Consider the following 14633-nt stretch of genomic DNA (forward strand, 5'->3'; position numbering starts at 1 on the left):
AAAATATACAATGATCCTACAGCCCAGGAGGAGCTCTGATTTTCAAAAATGCTGTTGTATTTATTCACTAGGTACAAATGTAAGTAGCTGCATCTCTGAGGAAAAAAAAAAACCAAAAAACTCCATAATTTCTATTCCAAATAAAAGGTTATGCTGTTATTACAAAGTATTAGTAGGTTTTGAGGAGGAAGATGAACATTTCCTTTTACAAATCAGAGGCTATAACTGGTAGGGACTAGTAGGTGTAAGCTATCAGAGTGGAAATAAAGTGAATTAATACCTCTCCACTGATTTCAGTAAATCTAGGAAACTTCCATAAAGTTGTGCTAATATATTTTAGGTATATTTTAGATGCCTATATTAAAACAGGAAATATCTATTACATTTAGCAACCACAAATAAAATGTGGCTCACATTAGGACTCAGTTTTATAGAAACTCATGCTGCAACATACTGAATGCAGAAGATGCATCAAGCAATCAGACAGATGAACTCAGTAAAATTTCAAATGTTGGGCAAACCACATGTTGCAAGATTAGCAAATCAATCTCACCATATCGGTATTTCTTCAAGAACGGAAACACGCAAAGATTTCCTCTCAGGAAAATTTCTATACTGCACAGATAGTGAGGCAGTGAAATAAGTTGCCCAGAGAGGTTGTGAACTCCTCATCCCTGGAGGCATACAAGACCAGGCTGGATGGGACTCTCAGTAATCTGGTCCAGTGGAACGTTTCCTGTCCACAGCAGGGAGGTTGGAACTAGATGACCTCTAAGGTCCCTTTCAACCCAAACTATTTTATGACTTTATTATTCTAGAATGTAATACCCTATGACTACAAATTCTGATCGCCACTGAATTTAAGACTGAAAATATTTTGGGTGCCTGTTAATTTCTTTTTCTTACAACATATTTCAGCATGATAAATACAAGCAAATACACCTAGATAAATCTGCTTAAATAAAATCTGTCACTTTTTCATTACAAATGACAAGGCTGATGGACTCATAGCTAGTGGTAGTGGGTGCCCTTTGCCTCCCATGATGGGTCAAAACTTGTTCTTTGCAAGAGAAGTGATGACTTGTAAAAACTACTGATTGATTTGCACCATGGAAAATGAAATTCAGGTGTAGAGACTTGTTCACAGGTAATTACATAACTAAATTGCAGCCCATTCAGGAGTTTTCGAAACAGAATCAAAATCAACATTTCTCATCTTAGATGAAACTTAAACTCCTTCATTTTTAGCCCCTTGAACAAGAAAACCTGAAAAAATAATATTACAGAATATTGCAAGGAAAACAGTCAAAAGACACATAAATTATTGCAATGCTTTCTATTGAATATAATATGAAGAATAAACACACTGCTCACAAAGAAGATAAAGCACTTCAAGCATTGGATGATGTCCTTTCACAATTCCAGACAACTCCTTTCACCAAGTTTTGGGGCCACAAGTAATTCCAATCATTTATGACTGAATAATTTCACAGAACAACCATTTCAACTACCTTCAAGTTATGAAAAGTATCTACTCAGCAACTGTTCAATTGTGCAGTGTTGACACATTGCTGGCAGTAGGGACATTTGCTGACTCCTTGATTTTGTAAATGTGATGTGTGAGGGTATATAGACTTCTTAGAGAAAACAAAAGTCCTGCTTTCTACTTCTTACTATTTCTGTAACTAGGAAAAAAGAACACTGAAGGTTACATTATTTTTTCCACAATTTTCCATATATAAACAGATAATATGTAATATAAAATCAGGTTACTTGATTTTTTATTCTGATTCTGTGCTCAGGTGAAGCATCATTTTATGCTTCAAAATAAAAAAAAATACTTGATTTACCTTCATACAGCAACTTCTATTAGCAAAACCTCTTTTAGTAAATTGTGGTTCACATCCCCCAGAAAAAGCAGTTATTGCAAAATAAGATTTATACAACTGTACAGATGAGCCATTTATAGCAAGAAAAAGGAATGATTTATTTTGGAAGATGAGATATTCAGAACTTTCAGCAATGTCATTTAGGACTTATTTTTTTATTAGGGTAGGTATTAGGATAGTTATTATTTATTATCTAATGTAAGAGCTATTTTCCTTTCTCGTTCATGACATAATATTCTGAAAACAAATTATCCATTAAATTTCATTCTTGCAAGTTAGTATATACCTTCCCATGGTAACCTTCTACCTTAACAAATAAACTTTGGCTTGACTCTTGCGATTTAATTGAAATTTACTTCTCTATGGGCCAGCCTTTTTCAGTTTTGTGCAGTGTTAGCAGAGTTGGGATTTTATAACTGCTGGAACTGGACTGAGTATATGAAAAGCAATTTCAGGCCATTAGACAAGATAATGATCTCAGTAAAGGGACTAAGAGCAAGATGAGACTTTGGATTCTGCAGCTTTAAAAATGCAAGATCATCCACTTATGGTTGTTTTGAATAGGATTTAATTTCTTATTTTTCATGTAGCAGCATTTGAATTCCAAGGATATTCATCTAATGTGCTTCAGCTGTTAGCCTTTAACTAGGGTTTAGCAGGGTCATGTGTTCATCATAAGTACAGTAAGGATCATTAAATAATTGCAGTAAGTCAGAGAACAGATTCAAGAATTAACTAAATAAAAATTATGTGATTTAGGTAATCTCTATTTTCCACACATTCAAAAAACAAACAGGAAAAAACCCAGCATGTTTCACATTTTTAATCATATTTTTGAAGTTATAAAGATTCATATTTTTTTCACTTGGGTTCTTTTTCTCTCTTACTTCAGGCTGGTGTTTTTCCAGCACAATATAGAGGTGGCATAGCCCCACTGCAGAGAATTGGTTTCTAAGGAATTTTATTAGGAGGACTCTGAAACTCTAAGGCAGTTGCATTATTACTAAAGAGGTTACATGGTGTTTTATGGAGAGTCAGCATTTCCTCCTCCATGAATTGAAAAGCTTCTGGGAAGAAGATATTCCTTGGGTATTCTGTGTTTTTATGAGCCTGAGAAAGCAACCACATTACAATAATCTCATTAAATATAGAATACAACTAAACACATTTTCCTATTAGCATATGATTCTCTTTTCTTCCACAGCCAGCTGGTAACCTTTCATTGTCTGACACCTACTACAGGGCGAACCGTAGAGAGCTGCTCTCTAATTGACACTGAATGCCAAGCTCTGTGTATTCTGTGTATCCTTGCAGTCGGTAAGGATCAGAAGAGATTTTCCTGATACCACAAACTGCTTTGTGAAAGTGATTGTTAGTAATGGCTCTGATTTTAATCTGTACTGAAGACAGTAATTTCATAAATTAAGTAATAATATATTATTATTATATAATTATTAAATAATTAAGTGTTGAAAATTGCAATAATTTCTGCCTTTTTTTTCCTATACCTAAATCCATAATAATTTTTCCTATACCTGAAAAGTATTCTGCAGTTGTTGTGGCAGATCTTTTGTTCATTAGATGTTATTTTGTAAGAACTTGACTAGAATTGCAGATGAAATTTCTATTTGATGTAGGACTTGCACTGGATGAAATGTGTAACATTGTCTAATATTACCCAAATTTATGTAGGTGTGTATTTATCTGTGTATGTATTTATTCAAATGTACTGCAGTTTTCTGACTACAAAGTATTTTTCCAGGGGACTAGGTCTCCAACTTTTATAAAAAGTTGTAAATAACACTTTTAAACTTTTAAAACTTTTCTTCAAACATTGGAAAAACACACAGTAAGTTGAAAAAATTATTAAAGATGGGAAGGAACTGATATAGAAATAATTTTAATTATTTCTTGCTTTTCTGATGAAAACCTATTTTATTTTTTTTTGGTTTTCCTTTTTTTGAGTAAAATAAACATCATCAAGATATTGTGGAAATTCCTTTTAAATATAAATATCCTACCAGAAAATAAAAATGTAATAGAAACTGTTATTGTTTTGGTATACATTGACATGTTTTTTTTTAAACAAATAACAGGAGGATGGTTTGAGCCATGGCAATCTACCGTGATGCAGATCTCTTAAGGTGCCACCAGACCACCAACTCCTCACAAATCCTGAGGATTAAACAAGGCTGGGCATAGCAGGCCTGATCTGAAATCTACTGGTCCTTGTACTGTGCAAGTTATTCAATAATAAGACTAAAAGAGCCTAAAAAAAGTTAGTTTTTTATTTTTCTATCTGTATTGTGAGAACCAGGAGATGAAGACAGGAGGCTAGCTATTCTGTCTGGAATATCCTACCTGCAAGGAGGCTTTCCTTTGTCCCATCCAAAGGAACATGTGACAAGGAAAGAAAGAAATCCTTTTGTCTTTTTCTCATCTCTCAACCTCTAAACTATCAGATGAAATCCACTTGAATTTTGGGAAAACCACCAAAACAAAAGAGTTATGTGACTTTAGCATGATTAAACACACAACATTGCCATAAACCTAAACCCCTACCAATTATGTATAAATTTATTAACAAAATGCTGGCAGAATGCCTGATCTACATGCCAACCCTGCAGACACCAGTGTCAATAATTGTATTTGAGTTTTAATGGCAATAGAGTAATGTGAATTTAGCATGGTAAAACACACAGACTTTGTAGAAGTATCCTGCAGCAACCTAGCAGCTGATATTGCCTCCTTGTGCCTCTGAAAGGGGTGTAAAAGAGACAGTGACAGAATGGTCTGGGTGCTGTGAGCTGTGCCATGCATTCTGATGGAGCTGGGGTCTGCATCAATCATTGCTTTCAGTGCCCTCGGCCCCCACCTACACCCTGGGGCCCTGGAGTCAGCTCAAGGCTCCTTGCATTCTGAAGAGGTGACCAGGACACAAGTTTTTTAGGTACATGTTGGCCTAAACAGTCTTGTGCTGCTACTTGCATGTAGCAGGACGTGCAAGTACATCCCTTAAGACAGAATATGTTAAAGCTCATTTTCTTTTAGTTAACTTTTCCAAAAAAAGAATTTATGCCAGCATAAACATACTAAAGATTTTCAAAACTGTTGTCAAAATTCTGGTTTATTAATCTTTGTTTTCTGAGAAACAAAGACAATTTTTTGATGCTTTATTCCATATAAAATTAAAGCTTTGATAATTTTTACTTCGTTTTTATTAGGAACTACTTCTTAATTAAAAGCTATCAAACAATCTCTGAACATTTTTTTTCCTGTAAAATTTATGATTTTTATTAAAGGACTTTGTTTTGTCTATAAAACAGTGTGACATTGGAGGAGGGTATAAATTTTTTTATGGACTAAAAATGTATATACTGCATGTCAATTGAAAAAAGTCCAGTATTTCTAACTATTTCTTAAAACTAAACCTTCACTTTTTGGATCAGTTCCACTACTGTTTGGTTTTCCAGGTGGTTTTGGCAGATGTAGAGATATTTTTCAGAGGAGAAGGTTGTTACATTAAAAAAATAATAACTATAATCCTTTTGGCAGAAAAAACCCTTTGTTATTAAGATTATAAAATTATCACTACTTCTCAAATGAATTTATGGGAAAAACCCTAGAGATTAAAGTTTTAAGCTATGTACAGGAATGAATATCCAGAATCACCAACATTCTAGGAATTATTCAATTTAACTTACAGTGAAAAAGAGTCATAAAAAGTCAGCGTTATTGCTCTTCTGCAGGCTTTTGAATACAAGTATAGAGCAATTCCTTCATAATATTTTTTTAATGAGCAATCTGACCATTAGAAGATTTTGTCTGTTCAATTGCTCTTGTCTCTATAAGTCTCTGTTACTGCTTGAAAGCATAATGACCATGTAATCTATGAAAACTTGCCTGCATGGAAAAAAACAAGAAATCATACTTACAATATTGTGGTGATCTGCTGCAATACAGTTTTTTATGAATCCCATGAATTTCTTTTTTCTGTTTCCTGTTTAAACTTTTAGTCTTATGTATCACTGATGTTATCAGTTCCTTGGGAGGGAGGTTGTATTTTGTTACATCTTTATAGAGTATGAAACACAACAGCCTATTTGTCTAAGGCTACTAGATGCAATAGTGGTGGGAAATAATACTTGTCACTGCCTGCTGTCCCATTGAAAATTTATACATACAATTTTATTTCATTTGTTTCTTCCTAAATAAAAGGTCAATACCACCATAAGTCTAAAGTAAATTCTATATACCTGGTAAATGCACAAAATTTACAATAGCACTATTCATAATGTTGGAATTACCCAGAGATTTTATGTCAGTGATATTTAAAGATTATTTTCTTGAAGCAATAATTTAGAATGAGATGCAACAGACTGTATGGATTGTAAATGCAACTCTACATAAATGTTTCATATCATGCATAGACATAGCTATTTGACTAGTGAGTACCTGACATTAAAACTCAAATACAAGTATTGACACTGGTGTCTGCAGGGTTGGCATGTAGATCAGGCATTCTGCCAGCATTTTGTTAATAACTTGATACATAATTGGTAGAGGTTTAGGTTTACAGCCTTTCTTTTTGTTTAATGAAGTATTATATAGTCAGGTATTCAAAATAATTGAGATTCAAGAAGTCATTGTTGTTGAATATCAGCTCTTCTTTCCAAAACTGAAAACGATAATCTCAATAGTTTACCCAGAACTTGAAAACTATATTTTTTTCTGAATAAAATCTTCTGATTTTAAAAGAATTCCTGGCATACTTTCTTTTCTATATGACCATTGCTTACACATAATCAGACAAATGGAAGTATTTTAAAAATCTGAATTTACATAAAAATATTGTTTTGTTTCATTTAGTGTTAAATTTCTAAAGACATTGTATAAAGCATAGCCATTAGTACATAATTGTGAAGACAGAAAAACATAACTGGTATTTTCAGAAAGTAAATTTCAAGTGTGAAATATACATGTATATTTGTATGAAATATATATAAATGTAAGAGATGAAAATGAAACATAAAATTGAAGTTCATATGCTGGATATGTAGCTCACACCAGTTGGCCACTTGTAACAGACTGAGTTTTGATGCATAGTATCACTCAATGTTTTATCAGTTTTGACCATGTTTTCTGCTTAATAAGAATATGCCTTCTTAGGGCTATTAATTTTTCAATATGTTTATTGTTCTTAGACATATGTAAAAATATATTTTTGCTTTGCATTACTTTCTCCTCCAAATACTTTTCTTACAAGGATATCTGGAGAGGTATTTCCCAGAAGAGTTTTTCCTCCAGCTGACTTACTCAGAAGAGGTATTTCTCAGAAGATTTGGATTTTTTTCTCTGATCCTGTAGTAAACTGAATGTCATCATGGGAATTGTTTCCCCCTGCTGCTCCAATCCTCCAACAACTCCCTGGTGATAAATCTTCAGTTTTAATACTGGCTTACTGCTGCAACACTGGTTAACTTGCTTAACTAACACTAGGAGAAAGGTAGATGTGCACAGGTTGTAAGTGGGTTTAATCTGCAAAAAGATTACTCAGTTTTTACTTGGCAAGGGTCTTTTCCAGATCTTCGCTTACCTGGTCCAAAGGTTATTGCCAGAAACTATCTGCACATGTGAGGTACAAACCAAACGGTTCATTGAAGCTTCACCCTATGTGGCATCCCAGAAATTTTCAACAAATGGAACCTTTCCAGAAATATGAAATTACATAATTTGGGGGAAATAACATGTTCTTATTGAGTGCCTTGTCATACAGTCCTGAAACAGGATTTTTTTAACTTTGCAGGATGATTTAAAATACATTTTTAGCATATGCTCATATTGAAACATTTTCAGTTGATATAGATATTGACCTTCATTTCATATAGTCCCATTTCTATAGTGACAAGTAGAAATACCCACCTATGGTAACTTTGCAGTCTGTCTTCCAAGATTTTTTTTCCTCCAAGAAAAATACTTATGAGCCAGGCAGATTGTGCTACCTTCTGCTGAACACCTGCTGTTGGCTCAACAGCAGACACAGACCCATGCTCATAGCAGACACCTTAACACAGCAAGTATCCTTTGACACTGATGTCAAACTATGAAACCTCGTGGTCTCCCTCTGTGATTTATCACCCTAGAGATCCTTGAGGGAGCTGTGGTGCCTCCTACAGGAGATGGCAGCCCCATGTGAAGGCTGCTGCTTGGTCCCAGGAGCCGTATGGTTGCTGGCAGCGAGACGTGGAATCCAGGCATGCTGCTGTATGAGCCACACATCTGCTACATAACAGCAACTCTCCTCTCTTCTGCCTGTTTGCTTTTGACATGGAATCATAGACTCATTTTTGTATGGAAAGACCTTTGAGATGATTGAGTCCAACTGTTAACCCAGCCTGCCAAGTTTCCCATTGTACTGTGTCCCTAAGCACAGCATCTACACATATTTTAAATAGCTCCAGGTGTGGAGACTCCACCACTTTCCTAGGAAGCCTGTTCCAATGCTTGACCTTTTTGGTAAATACATTTTCCTTAATATTACACAATGATTTAGGCTGGAAAATATGTCTAAGGTCATCAAGTCCAACATTTGATACATCACCACCTTGTCAACTATACCGTAAAACTAACATCCAGTCATTTCTTGACTAATTGCAGATGTGATGACTCCACTACCTCCTTGGGCAGCCCATTTCAATGTTCATCAACCAAGAAATTCTTCCTGATCTCCAGACCTTTCACCAGTTTCCTTGCCTTTTGCTGGACATACTACAACACCTCAACAATGTCTTGCTGTGAGGGACACAGAACTGGACACAGCACTCAAGGTGCAGCCTCGATATCATACATGTACAGTGCCCAGAGGAAAAAAACTTCCTTAGTCCTGGCCACACTCTATATCTGATGCAAGCGGGGATGCCACTAGCATCCAATCAAAACATCCCCTGTGCAATTGGAGGCTGTTTCCTCTTGTCCTACTACTTTCTGCTTGGAAGAAGAGACTAACCTCCACCTGTTTACAATCTCCTTTCAGGTGGTTGTAGAGATAAGCTCTCTCCTGAGCCTTTTCTCCAAGTTAAACAACCCCAGCTCCCTCAGCTGTTCCTCATAAGCCTCATGCTCCAGACCTCTCACCAACTTCATTGCTCTGGGAGACACAAATATTTCTATATTCCTTCTTCCCATTCTAAAAATTCTCACTTTCCTCACACCCCAAGCTTTGTGGGGATTTGTCTGTCTGGATGACTAGATCTGAACTCTCTCTTCACCCTCTCATGGTAGCTGGGGGGAAAGGCAGACATTTCTAGAGAGAAATGTATTGCCCGAAGGCTGATGTCTAGAATGGGTGTGATGATTATAAGCACATTTGGACACTGTGCTCCAAGCAAAGATGTCTCCATTGTAGATAAATCTAAATTTTCACAAAAATCCATTCTACTATATAACCCTGAACTTCATTCTAAACTAGAAAACTTGGATATTTCTTGATAGCCTGCTTTTTGTACTTCCCAATCTCTATAAATGCTACCCAAGTAAAAAGAATATGCTCGCACTCTTGCTTTATGAACATTGATTTCACAGATGCCTTTAAAAGTTGTGTTTGAGGAAATATGGGATACTGAAATAAAGACACACTCCCTTCTCATCCTGCATGTAGACCTTATGTTTAGTAGCAATTATTTGTCAGCCGTAGGAATAATAATCCTAAATGGTAGAAAACTGATAGTTCTGGTAAAATATTTGAACTTAAGTGTAGGACCAGGTTTCAGCTTGATTTGAATGAAGATTAGATTTCTGAACTCTAATGCCTTTTGTTTGCACATAAAATATTTGTGCTGCAGAAGAAATATCTCTTTTATTCAGTAATACACTTAGTCACTAAATCACAGCAAGCCTTGACTCATTAAAAACTTACATGCCTTATTTATTATACATTGTGTTTTCTGCTGCTAATGCCTCTTTATATTTATATTTCTGTGTATTTGTAAATATTCTCAGTTGTGTAATGGTTGGACATATTTTTTACTTTAAGAGATAGAACATCAGTGGAAATGGCTATTGTTTGCATAATTGGAACAGAAAATTTTATTTTAATGAAATAATTTATAAATAAGAGCCTTTGAATGAGAACTTAATTGTTTAGTGGTACTACCTGCTATGATGATCCGTTACAGTAGTGCTAGTGAGGATTTTTCAGGCTTTTGTGGCAGAGGAAGTATTAAAGCCAGGGTTCAGTGGATGAATCAGCTACTAAAATACCAGCTTGACAGTGTTTCAAAACATTAAAAGAAATTTATATTTCTCTAAGAAAAAAAATAAACCATGACACTTTTCTGATCTTTGCTTCCCTCCATTTTGTTTTGCATTCAGTCACTGAATTCTTTTGTGTTAGTTAAGTGGGAAGCTTTAGAGCAGCCTTTAGGTTGAGTGAACAGAAAACATCAGTTGCAGTATTAGTAGAATATAATTATTTAGTCTTCTGTAAAAACAGTGCTACTGAAAAACACTTATCTCTTCATATATTCTAGACAAGCAGATGACTCAGGGATAGGATTTTCAAAAAATGCAAGTATTGTAGAATGCTTGTCTGAATTTTTGGTATTTTGAAGTAACTAATTATGGGTATTCTTGAACCAAATCTATTTCAAAACAGATTCTTAGGCTTAGATCTTTAAGAGATGAGAGACACCTCTGTAGGTAAATTAGGAACCAAGAAATTGTGAGAACTTCTAACTACCATTCTCTGTCTCCATAAAGCAACTACAGGTCTGTGGTCTAGCATAAGTAATATCATGTAATGACTCATACATCTTGAAAGTTTGAAAACTCTTAACATTCATCACTTTTGAGTAAAGACTGGATTTTCTTTTCCTGGTGTCTTGAACTTGCACTTAAACTATTGGCATTGCAAAAGAAATGTCCATTTTACCCTCTAATTCACTTTTCTGCCAGACCTGTATATTGAGTGAGATGTTTCTGTGTTTCTTTGAGTAAAGTTCTGTCATGATTTGAGACATTCCAAAACATTAGAGTGTATTTTGGATGTCAGAAATACCCTGAAATCAATATGTAAGTCCAGGATCTGTAATCTGCCTCTCACCTAACATCTGGAGTATCTGATTCCTCAAGGATTCGAAAATCTTAATTCTGAGATTAATTCTGTTTTTGAAGCCATCCTCCATGACTATTTGAGTCATAGCGAACATGAAATTTATGTTTCATGAAGATCCACCAAGTAAAACTGAACAAAATTACCTGAAATGGAAATAGTGTGCAGAGAGGTTATCTTTTAGGAGAACCCACCGTCTTTCAACGATAAACATTATTACGTTTTCATGTCAGTCATCTTTTTGCAACACTCTGTATCAAAAATGTCAAATTACTCATAAAAAAACTATTAAAGATATAGTGATAAAAAACCTATTAAAGATGTAAAGAATGTATTTGTTTCTTCTAATGAGTTTTTTTAGACATTGCTACTATTGGTGTAAATTTAACTTTTTAAAATAAAATTGTTAAAATACATGTCAATCCTACTTTTTGATGAAAAGCTAGAGCATTTTTTTTTTAAATTCCCTCTTGGAATAATTTTGCTTAAATTTTGCACTATACCCATTCTGTCATGCTGAAACAGAAGCTCAGCTGTGAGATATCTTCTTACTTTACAATCTCAGTCCTTGGATTGCAAGGCTTTCTTCACTGCTTTTAATGCAAAACTTACAGCTTAGAGGATGAACTCGCTAGAATATCAAGGCTAAATAATCTGTAAGGATTTTTCATCTGCCTGTAGTTAATATTGCCTCTTGTGTTTAATAAAGTGTTCTGAGGTGGCAACATATAAATATTATTAAACTAACTAAATTGGATGTATTCTAATTTTCTCATTATGTGATCACAGGTATAACATAAAATTAATGTGGAAGAAGAAGCAACAAAATAGAGTAAAATTTTATTCATTTGCACTTGCAGAGCCATCACATTATCAAGCACATGTGAAAACAAGAAACTAGCAAGCTAAAGACTAAAAGTAAATGCTACCAAGTCCTTGAAAAGCAAAATACCTTTATACTGTGAGACCTCATAAGTAAATTCTCTGCAAAGTGAAGATAATATGGATTTTAGATACTTTTCTGCTTATTGATACTGCACATGCTGCCACAGAATACATTATCAATGGGAAAATATTAAATACATAAATTATGTCAGCCTATTCCTTTCTGTGTCTGGGGCTGCTTGACAGCACTGGATTGAAGCGGGTTTTTTTGTTCACTTGCTCTAGTTTCAATCTTTTTTTTTTTATTAATTATAATTTTTTCTATTCTTGTAAACTTTTGCCAAATGCCTAGTTTCACACAAGCTCTTGCTGAGAAATATCTGATTTTTTTTTTTTTATCATTTATTGTGAACATCCTGTGTTTATTTTTTACAGGCAGTTTCACTTCTTCAGGAGACTGCAGATGTGACAAGAGGGCATCGATTTAAAAGCATAAGAGTGTGTGAGTAAAAGTTCCAATACATTTTTTGTACCATTTCCAAGGATAGCCAAATATATGTTAGTATTCCACAAGAATTCTTTTCTATAGCACCCAGACATGATGATGACTATATCATAAAATCATATTGCTGCAACCCCTGTTCTTAATATTCTGCCTCTGGCAGGAGAGTTAAATTTGCTATTTTATGTATGAGAAAATTATCAAAGACAAGAGCATCTGCCTAATTCACACGAGCTTCCATCATTCTAAGGAGAATACAAAGGCTACAGTTTTTACTCCATCCATAGGAAGGAGTGTTTTCTCCATCTGTTATTGCATGGTTATCCATGAGCAGAAAAAAGTGGGATTGGCGGGCTACACAAGTCTTACAAGTTACGTCCTTGCTTCCAGGATAGTGAAAAGATAGATTTAACCATGCTTACCACACTATATTACTCAGACTGAGATCCTTTTCAGTGGTGAAAAAGTTAAATCAAAGCCTTCTGAAAAGCAGTACTTCTTGTTTTGCTCAATTACTAATTTAAACTAAGTTCTGCCTTGTAGTTTTTGTAGTTTATGAAATGGTTGCTGCAGATATTAATATTGAATAGGAACATATTAGTATGTATTCACAGTTATTACCTCACATAATGATTTTTAACACTACAAAACTTCTCATTCATCACATGAATTAGGAGTTCATGTAGAATAAAAGAATATTAAGAAAATTACTGTGTTTGTTCAAGGCTCATTTTTCAAAAGTACTGTTTAGCTCACAGAAAGGATAGTCAGAAATACTTTAAATGAAGATTGCAAACCTAAATAATTAATAGAAGATGAGCATGAATTGCTTCTATTCCTTATGAATTATTGACATTTATTTATTTTGAAATATGTAAAATATAGCTATCCAGATATCTAAGCATATTCAAAGGTCGTTTTGTTTGCAAAATTTATGCACAGGGTATCTTATGCCATTCCCTACATGATCCTGAACAGAAATTTTCTGATCTCCTGAGTAAGCTCTGTTTGCTCTTGCCTCAATTTCCAATTCCTTTCATTGGCATTTCATTCCACAGGAATAAATTAGAAATTTGAATTGAAGGACATGAAATCAGAACCTAAGAGAACAAGTTCAAAGTGAAAAATTGAAAATTCATTTCTACATTAATACTAAATTTCCAAGTCTTAACCCACATGTTTCAGCTGGTGTGCATTAAGCTGAGACAAAATGCAAACTTATGGAGGATACTTTTCCTTTAGAGCTGTAAAGAGTACTATATGACATATTACTAACAGTATTACATCTGCAGAATTTATTCCCCATGATTGCATTGGTGATCCTGAGTTTTTTCTTCCTTACCCTACTCTACATTCATTGCTGGGGGAGTCATCCTTGCTGGATAAAGCAGATCTTGTGGTGTTTGCAGACTATACCCCACACAGGCTACTCTATACACAGGAAATAAGACACATTCTCATGGGGTATTTCTGAAGTGGACAGACCATGAATCAACAGGAATTGACCTAGTGGGCATTTCTTAGTCATGAATATATGAGCTGCTTTGAAAAGTCACAGAGAAAAGGCTATGAAAACAAACAAAAATTCAGCATTTCCTCTCTTCCTAATCTTCTTTGCATTTTATCGTGACCTTATCAGATAAAGAAGTGATACTTTCAGTGTCCTAGTACTGTCCTGGAATGTAGGACAGCTGGGATTTACATCTTCCTCTGTCAGAAAATACCACTCCTTGACATTGGGCAACTTGTTCTTTGTGTATGTGTCTTCATTTGCTGTTCTGTGCATGATATACTCCTATGGAGACCATATATTTTCTTAGACATGTACACTGCTTAACATAAGAAAAAAAATGAATAACAAAACGTCCATGGGATGATAAACTTCTGACTTTTCTGACCTAGAACAGGAGGAGACTTTAAAAATCATCCAAAAAAAAAAAAAAAAAGCAGTTTTGATCCATTCAGAGGGACTACAGATTGAAAAATATTTTAGATATTAGAGGAAAACAAGCAAGCTTATGGCATTTTTGTCCTGTTAAAAGCTTTCTTTCCTGCCCTCTTTTGCACACACATACACAGGGAATTGTACATGAACCCAAGATATAAAAATAGCCAGTTTCTGTCTTTGATTGAGGGAGAAAGACACAAGCCAGATTTATTGGCTGTCTAGAGACCTTATGTTCAGTTTTTTCTTGTCACATTCACACCAATTAAATGTGAGAGTTTATATGTTGTCCTATCTGTAAAA

The sequence above is a fragment of the Melospiza melodia genome, chromosome 1, assembly GCF_035770615.1.
Source record: "Melospiza melodia melodia isolate bMelMel2 chromosome 1, bMelMel2.pri, whole genome shotgun sequence".
NCBI classification, from domain to species: domain Eukaryota; kingdom Metazoa; phylum Chordata; class Aves; order Passeriformes; family Passerellidae; genus Melospiza; species Melospiza melodia.